This window comes from Zootoca vivipara, chromosome 15, assembly GCF_963506605.1.
Source record: "Zootoca vivipara chromosome 15, rZooViv1.1, whole genome shotgun sequence".
Taxonomy (NCBI): Eukaryota; Metazoa; Chordata; class Lepidosauria; order Squamata; family Lacertidae; genus Zootoca; species Zootoca vivipara.
The window spans coordinates 23,954,156-23,979,657 of NC_083290.1; the positions used below are offsets into that span (position 1 = coordinate 23,954,156).

Here is a 25,502-nt window from a genome sequence, read left to right on the forward strand (position 1 = left end):
GTGTGTTTTTTGCATAAAAAAAATAGCCTGGAGAATTTAGGGTGAGTTTCAATTGCCGCATTTCTCTGGTTGGCTAGACTGATAGAGAAAGAAATGCATTCTCAAATTAAATAAAAACAAAAATGGGTTTGTGGCACCTGGAAGACTAATAAGTCTATTATGTCATAATAATTTCATCAGATGCATGTACTGCTATCTCAAGATACAGAGAGAGAGAGAGCACTTTTGTGGGGATTGCAGGCAGTGAAGTCAGAGGGAAATGAAAACGTAGAAACTATACACAGTAATCAAGTCATCAACACTGGGGAGTACCAAACAAACAAAAAAGTTGTTGGTAAAACATAAAATCTGGCATTGGTAAGCCAATAAACACATATAATTTTGCTCAAACTCCTTTGTTCAGTTCAAATGAGATAGCACTGAACCTCTCAATATGTTGCAATTCAGCAATTTTAAGTTGTAGTTTCATTTTGAAGCTTATTTTCTCTGGGATGGTCACAGGGTGTCCTGAGAGGTTGTCCTATATAGCGGTACCTCTTGTTGCGAATGGGATCTGTTCCGGAGGCCCATTCGCAACATGAAAAGGCCGCATCCTGAAGCGCCACATCTGCGCACGTGCATGATGCAATGTGGCACTTCTGCACATGCGCAAAGTGCGATTTAGCACTTCTGTGCAGGCGCACAGATTACAGACACGCCGAACCTGGAAGTAACCATTCTGGGACTTCCGGGTTTGGCGTGTCCATAACCTGAAAAAACACAACCCGCAGCAGATGTATCATGAGGTATGACTGTATTATTATGAGTAGTAGTACAAAAAGTACATATCTATATGTGCACCAAACATGGTGAGACGCAAACAAAAAAGAGAACAACAAAGGGGGGGGAACCCAAAACTATATATTTTCCAAGGTTGTTATTGCACCTCACTAAATCTTAACCTTTTGCAGTATTTGTAAGAATGGATTCCAAATATCATTGAATTTGTCCATGGCAAGTCTCCGTTTATATGCAAGTTGTTCATATGTTGTGATTTTGTTATAAGTCTTCAATCCAATAATAGAAGGGAGTCACATTTTTATTTTTCCAATTCATCAGTATCAATCTTTTCGCTGTGGTCAGGGCACAGAGAGTCCACTTGTATTGTCCTTTTGTAAGGTTACATGTGCTGGTTATATAATTCAAGAGGATATTTTGCTCTGTAAATGTAAGGTTGTTCCGTACAGTTCTGTTGATGGTTTCAGTTACCTTCTGCCCAAAATCTTTTGATATCGGACAATGGGGAAAAAAATGTTTCAGAGAAGCATTATCCCTATTGCATCTCAACAGTTAGATACCTTAGATAGCCCTTTTTTAAACGAATGTAATGGGGTCCAGTATATTCTAAATATGATTTTTGTTGTTGTATGAGCCTCAATGTAAGATCCAGAGACACCCTTGTTCTATACCAGGCATCCCCCAAACTGCGGCCCTCCAAATGTTTTGAACTACAACTCCCATGATCCCTAGGACTCGATGGACTCGATTCCCATGGACTCGATTTGTTTCAACCTAAGTTTTTTGCTAACAGCTCCAAGGAGGCTTGTATGAACATCCCAGGAACATCACCCATGGCGTAGCTCAGTGATGGCCAAACTTGGCCCTCCAGCTGTTTGGGACTACAACTCCCATCATCCCTAGCTAACAGGACCAGTGGTCAGGGATGATGGGAATTGTATTCCAAAACAGCTGGAGGGCCGCAGTTTTGGGGTGCCTGTTCTATACTCTGACACATGTCAGACACTGTTTAATAGACCTCCACCAAACCATTTGCATAGATATACTTCTCACTTGGTGCATCTGAAGATATGGTCATCCGTGAAGACGTGAGCCATAATAAGTTTGACAGCCTTCAAGCGGCCACAAAACTCCTTGTTCTTTTCTGCTGCCAAATACCAGCAGTGCAATCCTTGCTATGTCTACTCAGAAGTAAGTCCTGCTGAATTCAATGGGTCTTACTCCCAAATAAGCAGGGTTAGGGATTGAAGCTTATCAGAGCTACCCCTCTGGATGAATTCTGCTAGAATTCAAGACACTACATTTCAGTCCAGTTCTTAAGCACCGGTTTTCTATCTCCAGCTCTCCTCTGAACTTATTGCGACTCAAGGGATTATCATAATAAAGAAACATACTTTTAGCGAGCTGGGAAATGTCACCCTGTGGACACCCAGCATTAAAGGCCCAGCTGTGAATTCTAATGCCATGAAATTGGAAAGTCCAGCGTGTTAATTAAACACTCTTTCAAAATAATAGGGAGGAAATACTTACGGACTAGGAACCACCTTTTTTTGGCAAATAACGGTTACACACATAATTTAGTTTGTTGAAAAGCTTTTTACACTTGCACACATATGCACACACACACACACACACACACCAGAGCAGAAAGGAGATTTATTTAACTGCAGCATAGCAAGCATTAAAAACGCACATGTATTTCATAAAAAGATAAGTGTTCAAAGCAATAAAGGCAATAAGTTTCTAAGCAGTCTCCAGGCCACCTGTTTGGATCTACTCTTGTTGCAGCAAGGGCTGAGAGAGCCGGAATATGAAAGACCAGACACCCAAAAACTAGGCTGGGGATTTTGAGTTCATGTGTGAACAGACCACCTCCATCAGACTTTTCTTCCCTTGACTGCTACTTGGTGATAGCAATTACATCACTGGCAAAGATGGGAAAGACCAGCTCCATCAGGCATCTCCCACCCCTATCCACCCCTCATAAGAGCAACTGTTTAAGAATTGGTGTGTGGGTTGCATTCTTTTCCTCTTCCCTCTCTGTCCCCTTTTCCTTGTATGCCATGGGGTTTTCCCCCCATTTTCTTTTAAAGAAGATTGTAAACCCCACAGGCAGGGGCTGTCTTTTTTTGATTGACTGTATATAAGACACTCTGTGTGCCTTTTTTGGCTGTAGAGTGGGGTACAAATGCTCCAAATACATAAGTAAATGTGTTAAATTCAGCTCCCTAGAGAGCTTCACACTCCAACCCTCTTCACTATAGTCCATGTGAAGTTCTTTGCTTCCTCCCTGCAAAGTTTCAGGCTGATTGCCTCTTAATGGTATTGATCAGCCTTCCCCAATCCGGTGCCCTCTGTATGCTTTGGACTACAGTTCCCATCAGCCCAGCCAGCACAGCTGATGGGAACTGTAGTCAGAAACATCTGGAGGAGACCAGGTTGACCATTTCAGGTACAAAGGAGCTGGACTGTCAAAGCTGAGCAACGGAGACATGGTGGTAACAAAAACAAAACAAAACGTGGTTGGCTCCCCACTAGAAAGTGGGTGGCGAATGCCACATGCAGGACAGAAACACATAGCTGGGAGGAGGTTATCCCATCAATTTGCCCTCCCTGCACATCTCCAGTGCATGGCCAATTTCAGCATCTTCAAGGACTGTGAATCCACAGCACTCTTCCCATGTCTCTAAAGTGAAACTGATATTTGACTGTTCAGCAGCCTACATTTGCAATCGTGCCATCTGTGGACCTCCCTTCTCAGCAACGGAAATGTTTGTGAACGTTCTCTGCCCTCTGTACGCCAGCGTGGTGTAGTGGTTAAGAGCGGTGGACTCATAATATGGTGAACCGGGTTCGCTTCCTTGGTCCTCCACATGCAGCTGCTGGGTGACCTTGGGCTAGTCACACTTCTCTGAAGTCTCTCAGGCTCACTCACCTCACAGAGTGTTTGTTGTGGGAGAGGAAGGGAAAGGAGATTGTTAGCTGCTTTGAGACTCCTTAGGGGAGTGATAAAGTGGGATATCAAATCCAAACTCTTCTTCTTCTTCTTACCTTCATGGCCAGGGGATGGGGGATGGCTATACCAACTTGAAAGCAGGCAATGGCTATTGCACAGCCCATGTCTATACAAACACACTTTTCACAGGGAGAAATATCTAAGAAGTTTATACCCTTTCCTTCTTCACCCTAGCAAGGTCAATAACAGCATCGGCTGGTATGCCTTTCTAGATTACAGGATTATTTATTTATTTTATTTATTTATTTATTTATTTTATATACAAGGACCAAAGTGGTCAGAGTCTTCTGCAGCAACCTTAGTGACAAATTTCCCCTTTCTCTGCACCCAGTGCAACCTTTGCCACAAGATAAACAATCTAATCTGGCAGCAGTTGTTTTTTTTATTTTCGTTTAAGATATCTGTTGCCCACTCCCAGGGCCAGATTACATTAACATCATATATACATAATACATTGGGGGGGGGGAACCAAGCACAAGCAGAAGGAGGTGGAAAAAACTTCACAACTAACAAAAATAGAACAGCGATGCAGTGATTCTTGCATTAAAATAAAACCTGGGAAAATATATATTATCTGACAGCACAGCTTAATACCCGATATTTGTGATATTAGTGGTTTTTAACCTCGAGCAGAGTTTAAAAGCATCACAGTTAATGTTCAGTAAAAGCAAGCACAGGGGTAAAGCAACAAATCCTATTAATCAAAAGCATTGGCTTTAACTAGTGCCCAAAAGATGAATGGATAGCTGCCATCTGAGTGTCCCACAACCAGGATGTCACTGTCTAGGAGGTCCCATCTGTGATCACCATCCATCTTAGCTCAGACGGTAGTTTATATATCCAGACTCCTGATCGAAAACCATCTTGGAAGGAACCCAGTTTGTTCCCTGATTCCACAGCTTGCTTTCCTCACTGCCCCGCTCTTCACTTTGCAGGATTCACTTTGATTATTTTCACCCCCCAATCAGCCTTTGCTCCAAAGTGGATTGCAAAATGCAGTGCACTAACCATAGTAAAACAGGACCAGTTTTCAGGTACGGGGTGTTTTATATCTCAAGAAGTTCTAGCTGACTTGCCTCTTGCCACTTACCAACCTGACCCTCCCATGTCGTCACAATTTGATTCCCTAGATCAAACCATGTGTTGTCCCACAGATACCATTTTCACCATCTCTCTTTGTGTGTGTGGTTGTCTACTTGGGACAGATCTCCTGGCTTAGAGCTCCATCCCATGCCAAACAAGCCCACCTGCTTGGCTCAAGTGCAAGCTTCTGGGTGTTTCACTCGATTTCCTGCCACTGTGACCACATGTGCAGGTCCAGAGTCCACAAGTACTTATGGTACCCAGATCCTGCAAAGCTCTACTTCCTGAGTTATACAACAGACCCATCGTGGAAGTCTGGCATGTTTCAGGATTGTTCGTCCAACCCATGGGCTGATGTCATGTAGCTTTCCCATCCTATGTCTGCCAAAACAACAACAACCCACCCACTCAACATGTAAGGAAATCTCTGGTGCAGATTCAGAGATCTTTGTTAGTTCTCAGTCTGCCAGTTCTCCCCCCCCCCCCACGCCAAAGCTGTAATGACATTTCAGCTAACAGGGATGCCAACTTGAATAAAATATAGGGAGGGCATGTAAGCCCTGCCCCACATAATTGATCACAAGATGCAACACACACACACACACACACACACACACACGCACACACACACACACACAGAGAGAGAGAGAGAGAGAGAGAGAGAGAGAGAGAGAGACCATTTGAATAGCAATGGGGGGCAGCCCCCTCAAATATTTTATTGGGGAAGCTGAAAAGACCTTGGAGTTAGCTCCTATTTCAGCTAAAATGTCTGTAAATTTCAACATTTAAAATCCAGAAAATTGGAAAGGCTGCTTTTAAATTTTAGTTTTCAGAAAGAAAGCCTGTTTGTTTGTTTGTTTGTTTGTTTGTTTGTTTGTTTGTTTGTTTAATCAGTGCTTTCAGGTGTGGGCCTTCCTATCACAAGCTGGCTGTTTAGATCTGACTTGTCCACAATAAACTCCCATCTAGAAGCATCCTGAAACACGTTTAGCAATGTTAAGCATTACTTTGCTAAGTTCAAAACATGACCCTGCTGCACATTCCACACACACCTATAAATAAAAATCCCCCAAATATTTTGCAAGCAAAAATTCAACCCCCTCCCCTCCTTATGCACACACCACACTTGTTTGTCTCCGTCCTAGCCTTTGCCAGTATGCTAAATATTCCTTGTGTGTTCAGAGGCATAAATATGAAACGAAAACCTAGACAAGGCAGCCATTCACTTTATTTCCCCGCAGCCGTGTTTGATGCTGAGCTAACCAAATGCACAATAGGGTGGAGGGAAAAGAAAATATGTATCTGGCTGATCGCCCGCCTGCCCCCTTTCCCCACACCTCCTGAAAGATGTAAAAGAGACTTTGAAAAAGTGAGATACAGGTTGAATTGCAGATCGCCCTCTCAAACCCCCCCCCCCTCCAACACCCGTCCCACTCTGCCTGCAGCATTGGCTGGCTCTTGCTTGAGACACAAGCCAGGAATTACATTATGCAGTCCCCTGCTTGCAAGAGGATGGTCAGAATAAATATTATAACTCTCTCACATCACCTGCTTGGGATCAGATAGGAAGATTTTTCAATCAGGCAGAAAAACAGACTCTGTTTCATCCCTCTGATCTCCCATTCATAGGAACACAGGAAGCTGCCTTACGGTGAGTTAAACCCACGGGCCCACTGAGCTCAGTATTATCTGCACTGGCTGGGATCAGCTCCCCAGAATTTCAAGCTGGAGCTGTACCTGGAGATACTGGGGATTGAACCTGGGGCATTCTGCATGAAAAGGATATGTAGCACCACTGAAGTGCAACCTTTCTCCAATACAGTGTTGTTGTTGTTGTTGTTGTTGTTGTTGTTGTTAGCAACAACAATTTAAAACACAGCATGACAACAAGTTGCAAAGCTGAGTTGTGGTCTGGGTCATCTGGGGGGGGCGCCAGGTTGGCAAAGCATGCTATAGAGGGGAGGGACTTCTTTGTGGTGGTGCCTGCCTTGTGGAATTTCCTCTCCTCCTGGAAAAAAAGGTAGGCATCAACTCCAAGGCGTTCCACCATCACCTGCTCAAGAGCAGGTCTGTTCACCCAAGTTGTTTGCCAGCTGTTTTCTTTCAGCTTAGGCTGCATTATAGCGGCCACAAAAATTTAGGGCGGTTTTGATATTTTCTGCATGTGAATTTTCAATTGTACTGAGTTGCATGCCATGAACCGCTCTGGTATCAATAGCCAGAGTCATGTGTGAAAGCCGAGCTGGGAAAAGGCTGGAAGCTGGAGGCAAAGGGACATGCTTGATCTGTTCTGGAACCAAAGCTGTGACTAATGGAGAAGCAAGAACAGTTGGGGTGCTAATGCTGTGAGCCCCTCTATCTTTTTTCAGGTTGTATTTATGTGTAAATAAAACCATATATTCTTAGCACACAGCATATCCACTGACCTTCATCCCAGAGGAAACCAAACCTGGATAAGCACCTGGTACCCCTGGACCCTGTACGCGGGTGGCGCTGTGGGTTAAACCACAGAGCCCAGGACTTGCTGATCAGAAGGTCGGTGGTTCGAATCCCTGCGACGGGGTGAGCTCCTGTTGCTCGGTCCCAGCTCCTGCCAACCTAGCAGTTCGAAAGCACCTCAAAGTGCAAGTAGATAAATAGGTACTGCTCCAGCGGGAAGGTAAACGCCGTTTCCGTGTGCTGCTCTGGTTCGCCAGAAGCGGCTTTGTCATGCTGGCCACATGACCTGGAAGCTGTACGCCGGCTCCCTCAGCCAATAACGCGAGATGAGCGCCGCAACCCCAGAGTCGGTCACGGCTGGACCTAATGGTTAGGGGTCCCTTTACCCTTTACCTTTACCCCTGGATTCTCTCACCACTCAGAGATTGGGGTGTAAGAACATGGTTTTTTGCCCCTGGGTCTTTTTCAGGCTCGCTATGATCCACCCATCCTTAGACACAAGTTGCTTTTCAGCAAACACTGATCGTGTCTCCAGCTAGCCTTGCTTTTACCAAGTCAGAGCAGAGGAAGGCTTCCTTATATTGTTTTAGGCATCTTTCCCTGCTTCCCTTGCACTTTTCAAACAGAGGCCACACACAGCCAGGCTTTCTCCCGATGACAGCGCTCAAAAGTCCCTCCCGAAGGCCCCAGGGCCTCGCAGTCTGCCCGCAGTCACTTGAGGAAATTCACAACTAAATTTGCCAGTGCGCATTACTTTGCACATTTATAACACTTAAAACTCTGTGCGCCTGGTTGCCACCAAATCTCCCAGTATGCTTAAATCCATCTGGTACATTACATCTCTTTCTCTCTTTGCCACAGCGCTTAAAGGAACAAAGAAAGAATGCATTTTTATTGGGGAATTAGGACTGAGCGAACAAGCTTCAGTCTCCGGGCAAGATAGTTTCTCCACATTCCAAAAACAAACACACACATCCATGCTATGTACCAAACACATTTTAAAAATAATAATTACCCATCATCTACATTTTTTCCAGTGGAACGGAAGGGTCTCTGTGGTATTACAATCAATCACAGTGTTTCTTCATTGCCGGGTGCGGGTGGAGAGTACATTACAATACAGAGGTATAACTCACAACAAATCGGTGAATTGTAGGGTTGGATAGGACCCAGGGGGCAGCGAGACCAACCCCTGCAATGCAGGAACTGCAGCTAAAGAATTCATGGCAGATGGCTATCCAACCTCTGTTTAAAGACCTCCTCCATCTTCTGAGGTTGTCCAAACCCACCAAATTCACACTTTCCCAAACCAGCTCAGTTGGTTAGAGTGTGGTGTTGATAACGCCAAGGTTGCAGCTGCGTTGCAGGGGGTTGGACTAGATGATCCTCAGGGTACCTTCCAATTCTATGATTCTATGACTCTAATGTGTGAAATTCTCACTTCTCTGAATTTTGCAATGCACTTCTCCAGCTAAGTACAGTGGTACCTCTGGTTACGAACTTAATTCGCTCTGGAGGTCCGTTCTTAACCTGAAACCGTTCTTAACCTGAGGTACCACTTTAACTAATGGGACCTCCCGCTGCCGTGTGATTTCTGTTCCCATCCTGAGGTACTATTTCTGGGTTAGCGGAGTCTGTAACCCGAAGTGTTTGTAACCCGAGGTACCACTGTAACATGTACATATATGAGGGTAAAATGTCAATAAAATGCATATATTTATTAAAATAGCTTGCAAAATGCATATTAGGGGAAACGGCTTTGCAAAAAATAAAATAAAATAAAAACAATGTGTATATGTACTGGGAAAATTTCACCCTAAAGTGCTGGTGAATTTTTCATGACTTTAAAAAAAAAAAGACACAAATTCACGTGCGAACAAAAAATGAGAAACTGATTACCCATTACCATCTAAAGGGAGAGGACCCCGTAAGACCATAAAGTCCAGAATCTGAAATTACCTAACTGTACTACAGGATCTAAGCTAGCAATAATACACCAGACTATTCCAACGTTTCACAGCTGAGAACAGGGACATGCTTGAAACCCCCCAATTTCCATACCACGGATCATTGCCCGGCACACACCCGATTACACATTGCTGAAGAGTCTTCTCCACCTCCTGTAAGCTGCATCCATTTACTCTCACAACAGCCCGTCTTCCGCTGATTTAAAAGCTAGGACAGTGTTTGCTCGTCGGGGTAAAGATATACTAGGAAAACAGACTTGTCCTACAATCTGTTATCAACTGATCACAATATACCCCGGCCGGCTACAGTCTGTGAAACAGCAAGCCGCGCACTGTTTGGACCTTGGTGTCTATGCGCACACACGCTTACACGCACATGCGCCAGAATATATGGCATCCCCAAAAGGCAACATTAAGGGCAATTCCAACTACGAGAATAACCTCTTCCCTTAGAAAAGAAGGAAGAGCTGGAGCTCACGTCATGGCAAAGAGCTGTCTCTGCAGAGTCACTGAATCAGAAGGGATCTTGGAGGTCATCCAATCCACCTCTTTGCTCGATGCACAATCTGCAGTGGAGGATGCAGCCACACAACATCCCTGACAGACAGTCATCCAGTGTTGTTTACTGCCAGCCAAGCAGAGCCCACCACTTCCCAAGGCAGTCTGTTCCCCTGTCAAACAGCTCTTACCCTCGGAATTTAATTGACTTATTTAATTTTTTTAATTTAATTTAATTTAATTTTTAATTTTAAAAAAATCACATTTATTGTGTGTTTTTATTTGTATCTGTTTTAATTTATACTCTGAGCTGCCTTGGGCCCTGCACTATGAGAAAGACGGAGTATACATATACATTAAACAAATATCTGTCGTATCTGAAGAAGTGTGCATGCACACGAAAGCTTATACCAAAATAAAAACTTAGTTGGTCTTTAAGGTGCTACTGAAGGATTTTTTTTATTTTACATTAAACAAATAAGTATTAGAGTCCAAAACAAAGTCACTCACAGATCACCAGGAACCCCTCTTTCGGCACCTAATTAAAATTAACCTTTCCATTTGAGGCAACATGACTAATAAAGCTGCGAGCATTAACCATCTCCCTGGCACCATTGATCCACTGACGCATTAATCAGACTTCCAAAATGCAGATTTTTAATCAAACTTTAATTGGAGCCATCTCCTACCAAAGAGTATTCGGCACCAGCCCGATGGTCATAAGCCATCCACATAAGTCTCTCGATTTGGGTAATGCACTTTACAGAGACATTCCAGATAATACATGATTCATACTGGTTGTCGAGGCGAGGGAAGGGGGCGGGGAGCCAAGAGTCCTCCTCATTAAATGCCTTCAGCATAGCACCCTAGACTGAAACGGTGCATCAGTTAATCAATTGCTTATAAACAAGATCATACATTGACTTTACTGCCTCGCCATGTGCATCGGATCTCTCAAGTTGCTTTTTTTGCAAATGGGTAGCGGCAGGCACGAGCTGCTCTAACCACGGATGCAATGCCACTAATGCAGGCATGTCAAACCTGCGGCCCTCCAGATGTTTTGGACTACAATTCCCATCTTCCCCAACCACTGGTCCTGCTAGCTAGGGATCATGGGAGTTGTAGGCCAAAACATCTGGAGGGCCGCAGGTTTGACATGCCTGCACTAATGGATCGCCGTGGCTTTAGGAGCATGTTTTCTGCACAGATTGGCTTGCCTGTGTCAACTGCAGAAGTTCTCATGCAGCAACAAGCCCAGCCAACCAAATGCAGGATCCAGATCATGCTGCCATTCATCCAGCTTTTTAAGCTCACTGTCAAAAGGAAGAAGTTGTTTAGCACTGGTGTGAGGTCTAAAGTTGGCATGGAGTCCACCCCACCCCACCCCACCCAGTGACAGCATACTGATGCATGGAGGGACATCCAGGAAGGCGTCAGCTACTCAGTGATGGCCAGACTTGTCCCTCCAGCTGTTTTGGGACTACGATTCCCATCATCCCTGACCACTGGTCCTGTTAGCTAGGGATGATGGGAGTTGTAGTCCCAAACAGCTGGAGGGCCAAGTTTGGCCATCACTGAGCTACGTCATGGGTGATGTTCCTGGGATGTTCATACAAGCCTCCTTGGAGCTGTTAGCAAAAAACTTAGGTTGACACAAATTGAGTCCATGGGAAAAGCATCCTGATTACGCTTTCCTGAACTGGGGGGGGGGGGGAGAGAGAGAGAGAGAGAGAGAGAGAGAGAGAGAGAGAGAGAGAGAGAGAGAGAGAGAGAGAGAGAGAGTGCATGATTTGAGGAGAAAGGAACAGAGAGGTTTTTGTCTCTCTTAGTCCAGGTTTTGTATGCAGCAGGGAAACATTCAACCTAGCACACAGAGGAAAACTCCCTCCACACTACACAACCAATCAGAGCACATGTCGCCTCAGTTAAGATCATTCCACTCTGCCAGGTTGCTAAGCAACATCTCCACCCACTCACCATCTTGCCTAGTTAACTTTAACCCTTCCAGAATTAACCCTTGTGTTACAAACCGAATGATCCCCACTGCTGCACATCCAACAGGAGCATTATAAAAGCTCATAGTCTCTAAACTCTGCAACCGCCATGAGTTGCTTTGGGCTGACAGATTCAGCTGGCCTGTCCCCCAGCAGCTCTTGCAACTGTTTTAGACCAGCACGTCTGCTCTGCATGCAACCTCCCTCACTTTTTTCCAGACCACTAAATCTAGAGCTACCAACTGCTCGGTAGGCACCAAAGAAAAGCCCTCCTGAAAAAAGAGAAGCTCTTATTAATGCCATAAATTGCTCCTTCAATCCATGCCCAGCGTACCATAGAGCAAGTTAATATCAGGGCAGTTAAAAGAGGGTCATTATAAGCAAGCAGATTTTGCAACTCCTCTAATAATCTCGTAAGACGCCAGCTTCCTTAGGCATGGTCCAGAGCCCCTTGCTGAACTCCCACAATTAGGACAATATTTTCATTAGGCAGGATTTATAACCAAATAAATTGGACTCCGTGGTCTTGTCTGCCGCACGGGAACACCCTTGCAAGAGAACCTGTAAGTCTTCCTTTTGCATTAAGCATCCACTTGGGTGAACTGTAAACCACAGTGTGAACAGTCCAGTGAACCAAACTGCAAGAAATGGCTTTACTGCAAGTGCAAGGCCAGGATCTAGCCCATAGTGACTCGGTGAGCTTCAGCATCTCGTTCAATAGCCAGCTGTATTATTTAAACTCTCTTATTAACTGCTAGCCTGGTGGCGCCTTCCCCTAAATTTTAAACGGTCCGTCCTCCCTTATTGATTTCCACTCCCATTAAATTATCTTCTTTGCTTAAGCCTTTAGCACTAATTCCAAACATGTATTTACTCCTCTCCAGGACTTGGGCGCCTCCATCACTTTGCACTGACTCTGCTTCCATGCTTTCAAGTTCTTCCTGCATCCCTTACGTTTCATCAACAGGAGAAAACATCCTTCCAGGTCACTTACGTCACCACAGACAATAAGCTGTCTGTTCCCCCTTTCCTCCAGTGGTCTCACCAGTCCAAAACTCAGAGAACAGATAAGCTCTTTGTTTCAGAACAGGAGTGAGGGATCTGTGGTCCTCCCAATGTCATGGTACTCCAACACCCGCCAGCACAGCTAAGAGTCATGGATGATGGGAATTGTAGCCCAAAACATCTGGCACATCCCTCAACTGTCCCAGGAAAACCAGGACATCCCCCTTTTTTGCACAACAGCACGGTGGCTATTTGGGGCACTGCAATCTCACCCCAATTTTTTTTGGGGGGGTGGGGACCGCGATCTCATGCAGGTCACGTGACTTGCCTGGGAGTGCAGTCTGCAAGTTAAGTGGAACACAAGCTGGAACATGTGCAGAGGAGGGTGACCGATATGATGGCCTCATGAGGAACGGTTGAAGAAGCTGGGTATATTTAGCTTGGAAAAGAGGAGACTGAAAGGAGATATGACAGCCATCCTTAAATAGTTCAAGGGCTGTCACATGGAAGACGGACCAGGAGCAAGTTTGTTTTCTCCTGCTCTGGAGGGTAGGACCTGAACCAATGGCTTCAAGATATAAGAAAGGAGATTCTGACTAAACATCAGGAAGAACTTTCTGACAGTAAGAACAGTTCAGTAGTGGAACAGCTCTCCTTCCTTGGAGGTTTTTAAGCAGAGGTTGGATGGCCACCTGTATCTCTCTAGCTGAGATTCCTGCATTGCAGGGGGGCTGGGCTAGATGATCCTTGGGAACTTTTCCAACTCTACAATTATATGATTCTACTAGCTGTTTCAGAGCCTACCCCCAGGGACAGGGAACTATTTTGCCCAGCCTCCCATCACAGGCCAACTTGGTCAGGGGGTAAGGGGACACAGCACTATGAAAAGCCTTTCCCAACTCCCCTGGAAAGCACTAGGCTGGCTCACAGAGCCCACCTAAAAGGCTTGCCACTTCACAAGCCAGTGGACCAACACTTCACCATGCCTGCAAGCTGGGGCAATAGAATCTCCTCCCAGCCACAAAGACTGTTTATGGGTGATACAGAAGAGGGAGAACTTGAGGCATAAATCTCATTTGCTCATTCAGCATCATCTCTCTCTTGTTCCTCCCTCTGCACAAGCAGCTGTGAATCACGTCAATCAGATTTCAGCCTGAGGCTTGTTATTTTAGGAGGGGCTTTCAATCTTCTTTTAAACTTGCCTCTGATCTCTCCAAACAGGGAGTGGGGAGGGAAGGACTGAGAAGAGAGTTGTGGACCAGGGGTCAACATGGCATTTCAGAGGCAGGTTGGAGGGAAGAAAGAAACAGGATTTTAATAATGACGTATGGAGTTGTTGAGATCTAATTCTTAGGGAAGGGCTGCAGTTCAGTGATAGAGCATCTGCCTTGCATGCAGAAGGCCCCAGGCATAAACACATGCACTGGAGAGACCGCTGCCTGAAAATGTGAAGAGCTGCTGCCAGCCAGTGTAGACAATACTGTGCTACATGGACCATTGTTCTGGTTCTGTATAAGACAGCTTCCTATGTGGACCACAGCCCTGTTTAGGGAAGTTTTTAATGACTGGTGTTTTAATGTATTTTAATCTTTGTTGGAAGCCGCCCAGAGTGGCTGGGGAAACCCAGCCAGATGGGCAGAATATAAATATATTATTATTGTTATTGTGCGCAGCCTGGGAGTCATTTTGGACTCACAGCTGTCCATGGAGGCGTAGGTCAATTCTGTGTCCAGGGCAGCTGTCTACGCAGGCTGAGACCCTACCTGCCTGCAGGCTGTCTAGCCAGAGTGGTGCATGCTCTAGTTATCTCCCGCTTGGACTACTGCAATGCACTCCACGTGGGGCTACCTTTGAAGGTGACTCGGAAACTACAACTAATCCAGAATGCAGCAGCTAGACTGGTGACTGGGAGCGGCCGCTGAGACCACATAACACCGGTCTTGAAAGACCAACATTGGCTCCCAGTACGTTTCTGAGCACAATTCAAAGTGTTGGTGCTGACCTTCAAAGCCCTAAATGGCCTCGGTCCAGTATACCTGAAAGAGCGTCTCCACCTCTATCATTCTGCCCGGACACTGAGGTCCAGCACCGAGGGCCTTCTGGCGGTTCCCTCATTGCGAGAAGCCAAGTTGCAGGGAAACAGGCAGAGGGCCTTCTCGGTGGTGGCGCCTGCCCTGTGGAATGCCCTCCCAACAGATGTCAAAGAGGAAAACAACTACCAGACTTTTAGAAGACCTCTGAAGGCAGCCCTGTTCAGGGAGGCTTTTAATGTGTTTTATTTTTCTGTTGGAAGCCGCCCAGAGTGGCTGGGGAAACCCAGCCAGGTGGGCGGGGTATAAATTTATTATTATTATTATTATTATTATTATTATTATTATTATTATTATTTATGGACATATTTTTAGCCGATTTTGCGGCGGGGGGAGCATCACCTGCACCCCTGGTGGGGCCCCACCTCATCACCCCCTCGCTACGGCCCTGGTTGGAAATCCAAATTTAGCAGGATAAAATTGCTTCAACCAGAGAGATTGAATTGGGAGGTGGGTAAACTCCAGTCCCACATATGATGCTCCCATTGTTCCTGACCACTCTGGAATCCAAAGTCAGACTTTCCACTGCTCCGTTAACAACAGAGGTAGTGGCAACAACAAATTTCACCTTTGTAAAAAGTTGCAGTCCTCTACCTTGCCTCCGCCCACCCCCAGCCTAAATAAGCCACGTCTATTCATTTCAAATGGTCTACTCTTGCATACGGCAATCACTGGATGCAACCCAGGTAACCCAGGGAGGGAAGTGACAAGGTTCCGTTTTGTTTTTAAACACAGGTTTCAAAAACGCTCCAAGTTGATTCATGCAGAAGAAGAACTTGCGGACACCTCCCTGCCCTTTTCTGTCATTCCGTTCCCTTGCCAAAAAATATTTTATCAGTTGCACAAGAGCTGTAGAATCATGGAAGCAGAAGGAAAGAGCTAATTAAATATATGCAAATATGCTTAATTCATTTCATATTTTTTTTAAAAAAAAAAACCCAAACTATCCACTTTTAGCCAAGTTTCTTACATTGCAAGAAATCGTGGGAGTCTTGTCTCCCGAGTACTTTCCTGGCTAATTGAAAGCCCTTACCTTTCCACCAAGACACGGTGCTTTTCAGATGCTGTTGGACTCCAACTCCCATCAGTCCCAGCCAGCAAGGCCAATGCTGAGGGATGAAGGGAGCTGTAGTCCAACAGCATGTAACGGAGGGCTCCATATTGTCTACCCTGCCATCCTGGACTGATCTGCCAAGCATCTATTTGGGTCCAATTGTTGTGCCCGCCCAGTGGAATTCTCTCCCATCAGATGTCAATGAAATAAACAACTGACTTTTAGAAGACACCTGAAGGCAGCCCTGTATTGGAAATATTTTAATGTTTGACGTCTTACTGTGTTTTAATTTGTTGGAAGCTGTCCAGAGTGGCTGGGGTAACCCAGCCATACGGGTGACATCATCATCATCATCATCATCATTAATCCAGCCAGGTTCTGGGTGACATTGGGATTCTTAAAGACGGCACAATTGTTAACATTCAATCTAAATTCATTTGCTTTGAGAACAAGGCTGAAATGCAAAGGGATGAGTAATAGGGAAAACAGGACCAGAACAGACATATTTATTCTAGATTATGTCATCTGGGGCGGACTGGAATTTTGATCTGGACGGGGGAAACTTTGGTGCCATTATACTCATATCACTAAGCAAATATAGACCTTTTCCAAGGATGAGTCATCCTCAAAAGGCTAATGCATTACTAGGCAGTATCAACAGAACTATAGAGGCCAGATCATAGAATTTTTGAATCACAGAATTATAGATTTGGAAGGGACCGGAGGGATGATGAGAACATGAGAAGCAAGGGTACCAGTTTATTCCGCCTTAGTCAGACCTCACCTGGAGTTCTGTGGAGGGGCATACCTCATGATACCTGCCTTGTATGCAGAAAATGCAAAAAATCCCTGGTTCAATCCCCAGCATCTCCAGGTAGGGCTAGGGCAGACCCTGCCTAAAACCCCGAAGAGCTGCTGCCAGCCAGTGCAGGAAATATTGAGCTGGATGGACCAACACAGGCATAGGCAAACTCGGCCCTCCAGATGTTTTGAGACTACAACTCTTATCACCCCTAGCTAACAGGACCAGTGGTCAGGGATGATGGGAGTTGTAGTCCCAAAACATCTGGAGGGCCGAGTTTGCCTATGCCTGGACCAACGGTTTGAGTCAGTATAAGACAGTTCCACATTCACTTCTGGGTACTTGGGAACAAATTAGAATATATTTGGAAGAGAGCAACAAAGATTGTCAGATGCCTAGATATCTATAAGGAAAGGCTGAAAGAGTTGAGTATGTTTAGTCTGGAGACTAGATGGTTAAGAGGCATTATGAGAAGAACCGTCTTCACATTTCTGAAAGACTGTCATGCAGATGATGGAGCAAAAGTCTCCTCTGTTGCACCAGACCTGAACTGATGGGTTCAAATTACAGGAAAGGAGATTGTGACTGAGGGTCAGGAAGCCAGTGTGGTTTAGTGGTTAGAGTGTTGGACTAAGACACTCTAACAGGGAACCAGGCAGAGGGCCTTCTCAGTAGTGGCACCTGCCCTGTGGAACGCCCTCCCATCAGATGTCAAGGAAATAAGCAACTATCCTACTTTTAAAAGACATCTGAAGGCAGCCTTGTTTGGGGAAGCTTTTAATATTTAATGCTGTATTGTTTTAAATATTTGATTGGGAGCTGCCCAGAGTGGTTAGGGAAATTCAGTCAGATGGGCGGGGTATAAATATTATTATTATTATTATTATTATTATTATTATTATTATTATTATTATGAAGAAGACCTGGGAGACCAGGGTTCAAATCCTACCTCAGCCATGAAATGCACTGGGTGACGTTGGGCCAGTCACTGCCTGTCACAGCTGAACCTACCTCCCAGGGTTGTTGTGGGGGTTAAAAGAGGAAGGGTGAGCCTTGCATGTCACCTTGAGCTCCTTGGAGGAAAAAGTGGGATATCTGTGCAGTGAACAAAGAAAAACAGAATATATTCCTAATGGCACAAGTGGAGCAGAGGCCACTCCAGACTCCCTAACAAGTTATCTATCGGGGATGGCAAAGGGTTGAACCAGATGACCTTTGGTGTCCCTTTCACCTCTGTAATCCCAGGACAGCTATCTATTTACCAAGGCTGGCCAGTGCACTGTTGTTACTAGCGGTGTGAAAGGTGGGTGGCAAGAGCGAGAAATTTTGGCCCCCAATTGGCCCTCCTAGTGGTACAGCAATAAAACAGGCTAGCACATTAGCAAGGCTAAGCAGTGTCTGGTACGGTTTCAAAATGGATGGGGCAATGTTGACATTCCTGCATTGGAGGGGCTTGGTCTAGATGGCCCCTCAGGGTCCTTTTCAACACTACAATTCTGTAAGTCTATGAATTAGGTCTGAACAGAGGGCACCCAGCTCAGCTACCTGAAACCCTGGAGAGCTGCTGCCAGTCAGTGTAGACAATACTGAGTTAGATGGGAGAATGGCCTGCCTCAGTATAAAGCAGTTTCCCATATCTTCTTTTGGCTTTTATGTTAATCATATGAGCAATGCATACTGAGTTGCAGTCAAACACAAGGTAATAATAATAAAACTTAAACACAACACATATTGTAACATAATTTGTTCCTCCACTCTTAAATACCTTGACTTTAACTCCCCTTCCACTCTTTGCCTGGTTTCCTACCTGATTTCTTTTCAAACTGTGTTTTCTTACTCAACTAAATTGTTTTCATTACCATACATTATCCCACTTTGTCACATCTACTGCTGAGTATTTTTTTCAGTCTGTTACACTTATTTTCTTGATGTAATATTTTCCATATATGTAATCTATGCGTAATGTCCAGTCTTCTTTTAAATTTTTATCATCTTTGTTTCTTAATCTATTTGTCATGCTGGCAAGTTCTATATATTCTAATATTTTAAGGTGCTGTTCTTCTCTTGATGGTACTGCATCTGTGCTTTTCTGCTACTAGAGTTCGGGCTGCTGCAGTCACATACATCCATAATGTAGTGTGATTTGGGGGGATTTCTGTTGTTATTATTCCCAGAAGGAAAGCTTCTGGGTTTTTAGGAAACGTCCTTTTAAACATTTTCTTCAGTCCATTATAAACCATCTCCCAGAATTCTTTTATTATTCTGCAAGACCACCATGAATAATAAGATCTGCCAATTGCTTCTTTACATTACCAACATAGGGCACTTTTATATCTAAACATTTTAGCTGGTTTATTTGGAGTCAAGTAGTAAACGGCGTTTCCGTGCGCTGCTCTGGTTAGTCATGCTAGCCACATGACCCGGAAGCTGTATGCCGGCTCCCTCGCCCAGTAAAGCAAGATGAGTGCCGCAACCCCAGAGTCATCCGTGACTGGACCTAATGGTCAGGGGTCCCTTTACCTTTACCGTTACCACCTCTGGAACATTTTTAAACAGTTCTCTTTTAATGTGTAACTAGCAGTGAATTTAAAATTTGTTTTCCACAAATGCTCCCACCAGTTTAAATCAATATTATGACCCATATCTTGCACCCATTTGATCATAGATGATTTTACGAATTCTTCTTTCATTTTCCAATCCTATACATTTTAGATAAAAGTTTAGCTCTGGATCATAGTATTTCTTTTTTGAATAGTGATGGTTTTTCTGCAAATCCCAATTTCTTATCTACCTTAAATTTTGAATTGATTTGATGATATTTTAACCAATACTGTCACAGGGAGGTGCGTTGCAGCTACTCTAGAGTAACGACTCTCCAGACATTTGCCTTTTCATGCTTTTATTGTGTGCAAACTATTTACAGTGCTGGAGCTGTACAAGGTACATGTTCTCAGTTGGAGTCAGAACCCTGCAATGGAGATTCCCGCGTTTTTTTCCAACAAAGCAATCTGGGAATCGCAAATCTCCTCCCCCGTTTCTTTCGGCGCAATTCCGGAACTGGAGGGAGAGGTCTTCTTGCCGTCTTTTCCTTCCTCCCCCTTTCCCTCTCCCTTCCTTCCTCTCCCAAGCGGAGCCGTGGCTCTGCGACCCTGCCAGAGCCATGTCCTCTACTTCCTGCTTCCCCACTGGAGTCTTCCCCCTCTGTGCTGCCGCTGGTACTCGGGGAAGAGCTGGTTCTCAGGATGGGAGGGGCTTGTCTGTAGCCCCTGTCCCTCACAAATACGATACATATTCTTTAATCTCTTCAATTTTTCTCATTTTTGGCTCTCCTTCTGAAAAGTCTAACAATTCATTATAGGTACCCCCAGTTATCACTCATATTATTATTTTTTTCCTTTTTTCAGCTTCTATTGAGGATAACCACATGGGTGTTTTGTTTTCTAATAAATATTTGTATTTTTTCCCATATCTTAATTATTTTTTTTCTAATGACATGGTTGGTGAAGCTTTTACATATTCCCGCTTTGCCATACCAAATACAGGCATTCCAGGTATGCTTGACATCATGAGCCTGCAAATCTAGCAACTGTGTATTTTCTAGCACTATCCAGTCTTTTATCCAACACATGCAGGCAGCTTCAAAATACAATTCCAAATCTGGGCATGCAAAACATCCTCTGTCTTTTATATCAATGAGAACCTTATGCTTTACCCTAGGTTTCTTCCCTCTCCTATCTAAAGACTTAGATAGGTCTTTTCACCAATCTTTTAGACATCATGTGTCATTAAGTATTGGGATTGTTTGGACAGTTTCCCATATCTTAAGGGAAGGGTTGTAGCTTATAGGAAGAGCATCAGCTTTGCATGGAAAAGGCCTCCAATTCAATCCTCGGCATCTTGAGGGAGGGCTGAGAGAGACTGCTGCCAGACAGTGTTAACCCTACAGAGCTAGATGGACCAACTTTGTCTTAGACAAAACACCTCTTCAGAGCATCTTTTGAAATGATGGCTGAGCTCTGCAAGCAGAGCTTAATCCCAGACGCCACTCGCCAGGGCTTCACCCCAGAAAGTTGCATTCAAATGCTGGTCTCCCACCATCATTTCGCAGATGAGAGAGGCAGCGGGCAAATGCCTGCCATCTCCTGCCAACAGCTGGGAGGCAGCTCCAGGTCTCCGTCTGGCAACTGAACTACCTTCTCTGCACGAACTGAAGAAAAGAGTGGGAATCCAACAAAGGCTCAGCTGTGTAACATGTGCATATGAGATTAACTTTCTCAAGGGTCACAACCTTGGAGGACAAATCCTGCTGCCCAGTTTGGGGAAACAATAAAGCCGATGGATGAGGAGGAAATGCAAAGTACTTGCAGTAAAGAATCAACGAGGCTCTCGATTCAAATCTCAGCTCTGTACTTGACCTTAGGGGCGCCTCACAGGACTGTTGTGGCGATTTACTGATAGGTGCATGAAAGTGATTTGAACACCTGAAATGCTCTACAGAAATTGTTCATGGGGGACACTAGACCTTTACTGTTCACAATGCCGAATGGAGCCTCTGCATTCAGGAGCTGTCTACTTGTGAGCTAGTTCCAGGTGCTGTGCATGCAAAGCAGGGGATGGAATGGTCCTCCTCTTCCTGGCCTGAGTGTGGCATTATTCCCAGGGGCATGTGGTTGGCCATGGGCAGGGACAGGTTGATGGGCAACACATACCAGAGGTGGGTAGTTGATCCGGGCAGATGACCAGCCTGTTGTTCCCATCTTGCAATTTGGGCAAAGATTGACCTTTGGCATGCAGTGCCCAGTCAATGTGGTGGTAAGGGATGCTCAAAAATTCCAGGTGGGAGACTGAAGCCCCTGAGCAAAGAAACTAGTGCTGAAATCAGACAGGGGCAGATTTAGGGGAATAGGACCAATTCAGTTGCACTGAATTGCCAGTGTGGTGTAGTGGTTAAGAGCGGTAGACTCGTAATCTGGGGAACCGGGTTCGTGTCTCCGCTCCTCCACATGCAGCTGCTGGGTGACCTTGGGCTAGTCACACTTATTTGAAGTCTCTCAGCCCCACCCACCTCACAGAGTGTCTGTTGTGGGGGAGGAAGGGAAAGGAGATTGTTAGCCGCTTTGAGACTCCTGCGGGTAGTGATAAAGCGGGATATCAAATCCCCCCCCCCAAAAAAAAACTCTCACTGGGTGCGGAGTCTCAGGGGTGCTGCCTGGGATGGCACAACTATGACTTAGAATGGAACATGAGAGGTGGAGTGAGGCCACAGAAATTTGAGAACCCTAAAGTCCAACGCTGGATCAACCCCAGAACGCACTGGGCACTTCAAGCCCCTTCTGAAACAAAAACAATTAAAAGGTCTTTTCTCTCTCTTGCATTCCCCACCCCCACCCCAGTGCTCCTCACTAGGCAACATTGGGAGAGTTACTCTTCCCCAGCCTAGCCTACCTCACAGGGTTGTTTTGAGGCTAAAATGGAAAGGGGGGAGAGAACCATACCTTGAGCTCTTTGGAGAAAAACCAATATATAGATAGGTAACATTATCTGGGATTATCCCAGTGAAACTGGACCCCAGTTTGGGGCATTAGTTCTACCATCATCAGCTCAGTCCTGGAAAGCAACCAGGGATGTTTCTGTTCTGATTGTATGAACAGGCTCTGATAACATATCACATATACACAGAACAGCCTCATTCATTGATTAAAAAAGAACTATGTACACCCAGTTGACTCCTAGCTTAATTCTATTTCCTACTCTATGCAAACTCATGTTCCCAGGTGATTTGCAAGTGTCTGGCATCACTAGTCATTTCTATGCATAAGTCAGGCAGGGTTTCGGGTGGGACGGGCGGGGAGAGAGAGATGCTCCAAAATGATTAGTTTGGGGAGTACAGTACTTATTCCTTTGAGCAGCAGCTACCGGTAGTAACAAAAGGAGAGCCTTGTGGTTAAGATTTTCTTCTCCTTCCTCCCCAACAATGTTTGGCGTCTGATGTGCTTTACTGTGTTAGGCTGCAAGCCAATAAGAAGCTGTGTAACTCATCCATCTAGCCTGCTGCCCTTACTAAGCCTCCCAGTAATGTGATAACTTGGGTTTCATACTCATGACTAATTCTTTCTGAATAAAAAGGACACGTAGCACCATCTGAGAGTACTAAAACAACTGCCCATGCATTCTTCTGAGTTTTGATTGCACCTTGGCAGCACAACCATCCCATCCAGACTGAATGTTGCCTTTCTGCCCATCCTAGATACAGTACATATTGCAAGACAACTTTGTGAAAAGAAATGCATACTTTGAAGTAATAACCTCACTCTTTGAGCTGCCCATGTAGCCACTATTCTCTTCCCTCGAGTTTTGACCCTGGCAAACAAGGACCCGATTTCTTTCCAGTCGGACAGCAGACCCAAGCATAGCATCTTGAGGGAACTGGATGAAATCTTCAGCAAGAACTACGGTAACAGATGCAGTGACAACATTTGCAAACGTTAAACAGAAAAATGCAACATGATTCAAATGATGAATGGGTTACGCTTCTGCGCAGACAACACTGTGGTTCGGTGAGAAAAGATGCCCCCGTCTCCCATTCAGCCAGCCTCTCCTTGGAAGCCTGAATGAGGACAAGGTGACATTCTCTCTCCCCCCCCCCCCAAGGCCTGCTCTTGAAAGCATCGCAGGAGAAGGAAACAGCTCCCAGGGACCTGGGAGATCTCATGAGCTCCCCCCACTTCCCCCGCCAAGAACAAAATGCTTAGAAGTCATTTAAGGCATGTTTTGAGAAATTGAACATAACTTATCTAAGCAATCCATCCATCCCTCCTCCCTTAAGCTGCCCATCCATCTCCCAGGCTGTCATCTCCTTCTCCACCCACCTGCCACCACTGTGCTCCATCCTGTTCCTTCAAGGTATCCATCACTCGTTCCCCCCCTCCAAGCGCCCCTCAAACACCTCCCCACTGCCCCCCCTTCCACCCTCTTGCACTAGCTATCGCTCCCAAACACCTACCCCTCCCAAGCATTGACACCCACTGCAAAGCATCCATCGTCTCACCGCTCCTTCCTTCCTTCCTTCCTTCCTTCCTTCCTTCCTTCCTTCCTTCCTTCCTTCCTTCCTTCCTTCCTTCCTTCCTTCCTTCCTTCCTTCCTTCCTCTCCCTCTCCCCACATTTTACTTTCCATGCCACGGCAACTACTTTCCCCTTTCACCACTTTCTCCCCCTCTAGGAAGTAACAACAATCCACGGCGCCTATTCCGTTTCCCCTTACAAACAGGTGCATTATCTCACTTTCTCTCTCACGCACACAAAGAACGATCTTAGTCATTTTATACACCCCAGAGACCCACCCTTGGCGTTCCTGAGCTGCTTCTTCGCCTCCCCAGCCTTTCAAAACGGAGGATCACAGCAACCTCCACACATGACGGTCTCTGGAGTTCTCTTACCCACCCAACCCCCGCCTCCGCCAGCCACCACGCTACACAACCATTTTGTTGATATACACACAAGTGTGATGTTGAGTTCCTCGCTCCCTCCCGATGAGGAGATTTAATCACCAGCAGCACCGAAGCTCTTCTGGGGACCTGAGCCCCCAGAAGCATGGAAGCAGAGTTTGATGGGAATCAGAAAAGGGGTGTCACAATGCTGGGAGAGAGAGGAATGGGGGAATCTTCTTCGCCCCCCCCCCAAAAGGAGACTGGGACCCAATATAGCGAAGTGGGCATTCTGGCCAAGGAGGAAGGGCAAGGACCAATGAATAAGGGAAGGAGGGGGAAATTTGAGTCTCCCACTGTAACAGACCAGAGGCTTAGAAGGAGAGCACGAGCCCTTATTCCTGGGGGGCACGGGAGCCCAAGACGCTGAAGGGCACCTCGAGATGGGTTGGGGGAAACTAAGTTTAGGAAACTGAGGACCAGCTGGCATCCTTATCTGGGCGCATGGGGCGGGGAGGAGGGGAGCAGCGGTAGAGTCCTGGATTGCAGAGGGCGCCCCGAAAGAGGTGAGGCTACCCCCCCCCCAAAAAAAAGCCCGGGTCCCTGTGGGTCCTGGAAGATGAGAGCTAGTCGGCGCCTTCCAGGCTTCCCCCAAGAAAGGACGGCACGGTTTAGACCTCTCAGAGGGAAAGGGGGTCCTGTGGCATCCTTTCTTTAAGGGGGAGGGATGAAGCATCCCGGATTGGCGGGGGGGGGGAGGTCTCTCTCCTGAATAGATAGGACCCAGGAGTCCGAGGATAAGAGGGCTGGGGGAGCGAAAGGAACCAAGCCACCCCAACCCCCAACCCCCTCTTGTTACCCCTGGAGGTGCAAGACGGAAACGCAGCAGGCTCTACCCAGTTGGCTTCGCTTGCGGCGGGTCCAGAGAGAAGCGGTTGCCGCGGCTCTCTCTCTCTCTGGCCAGGGGGGAAGCCGAGCTCGGCGGGCGCCGGGCTGCAGCTGAACCGGAGGCGGGGCGCTTCTACCGTAGCAGGAGCAGCAGTGCAGGCTTCTCCTACCTGAGTGGCTCTCCCGGGCTGGGATCTGCAGGCTGGCCGGCTCAGGTTTTGCTTCCCGCGACACACGCACTCGCTGCAGCCGGGGTGATGAGGCGGCTTGTTGCAGCTGCTGGGGCTCGCAGAAGCGACGCGCTGCGATCCGGAGGCGGCGGCGGCGAAACCTGGTCCAAGGAGAGAACGAGACCAAGGGCGCCCCCGGGTGGCGAGCGGAGGAAGCGCAGGGTGCCAGAAAAATCCCGGGTGCGGGATGTTCGAACGTGGCGGGGAGAGAGGTTAGGGTGCAAGTGTTTGTGT

General features: G+C 46.1%; 1 protein-coding gene across 1 annotated transcript in view; it reads right to left on the minus strand.

Moving 5' to 3' along the window:
- GRIK4 (glutamate ionotropic receptor kainate type subunit 4) overlaps positions 1–25,297 on the minus strand; it is a 444,259-nt gene extending 418,962 nt beyond the window's left edge. The window contains exon 1 of the mRNA XM_035139827.2: positions 25,209–25,297. The gene's annotated coding sequence lies outside the window, so the exon portion shown is untranslated. The remainder of the gene's footprint in view (positions 1–25,208) is intronic.
- Positions 25,298–25,502: the final 205 nt, after the last annotated feature.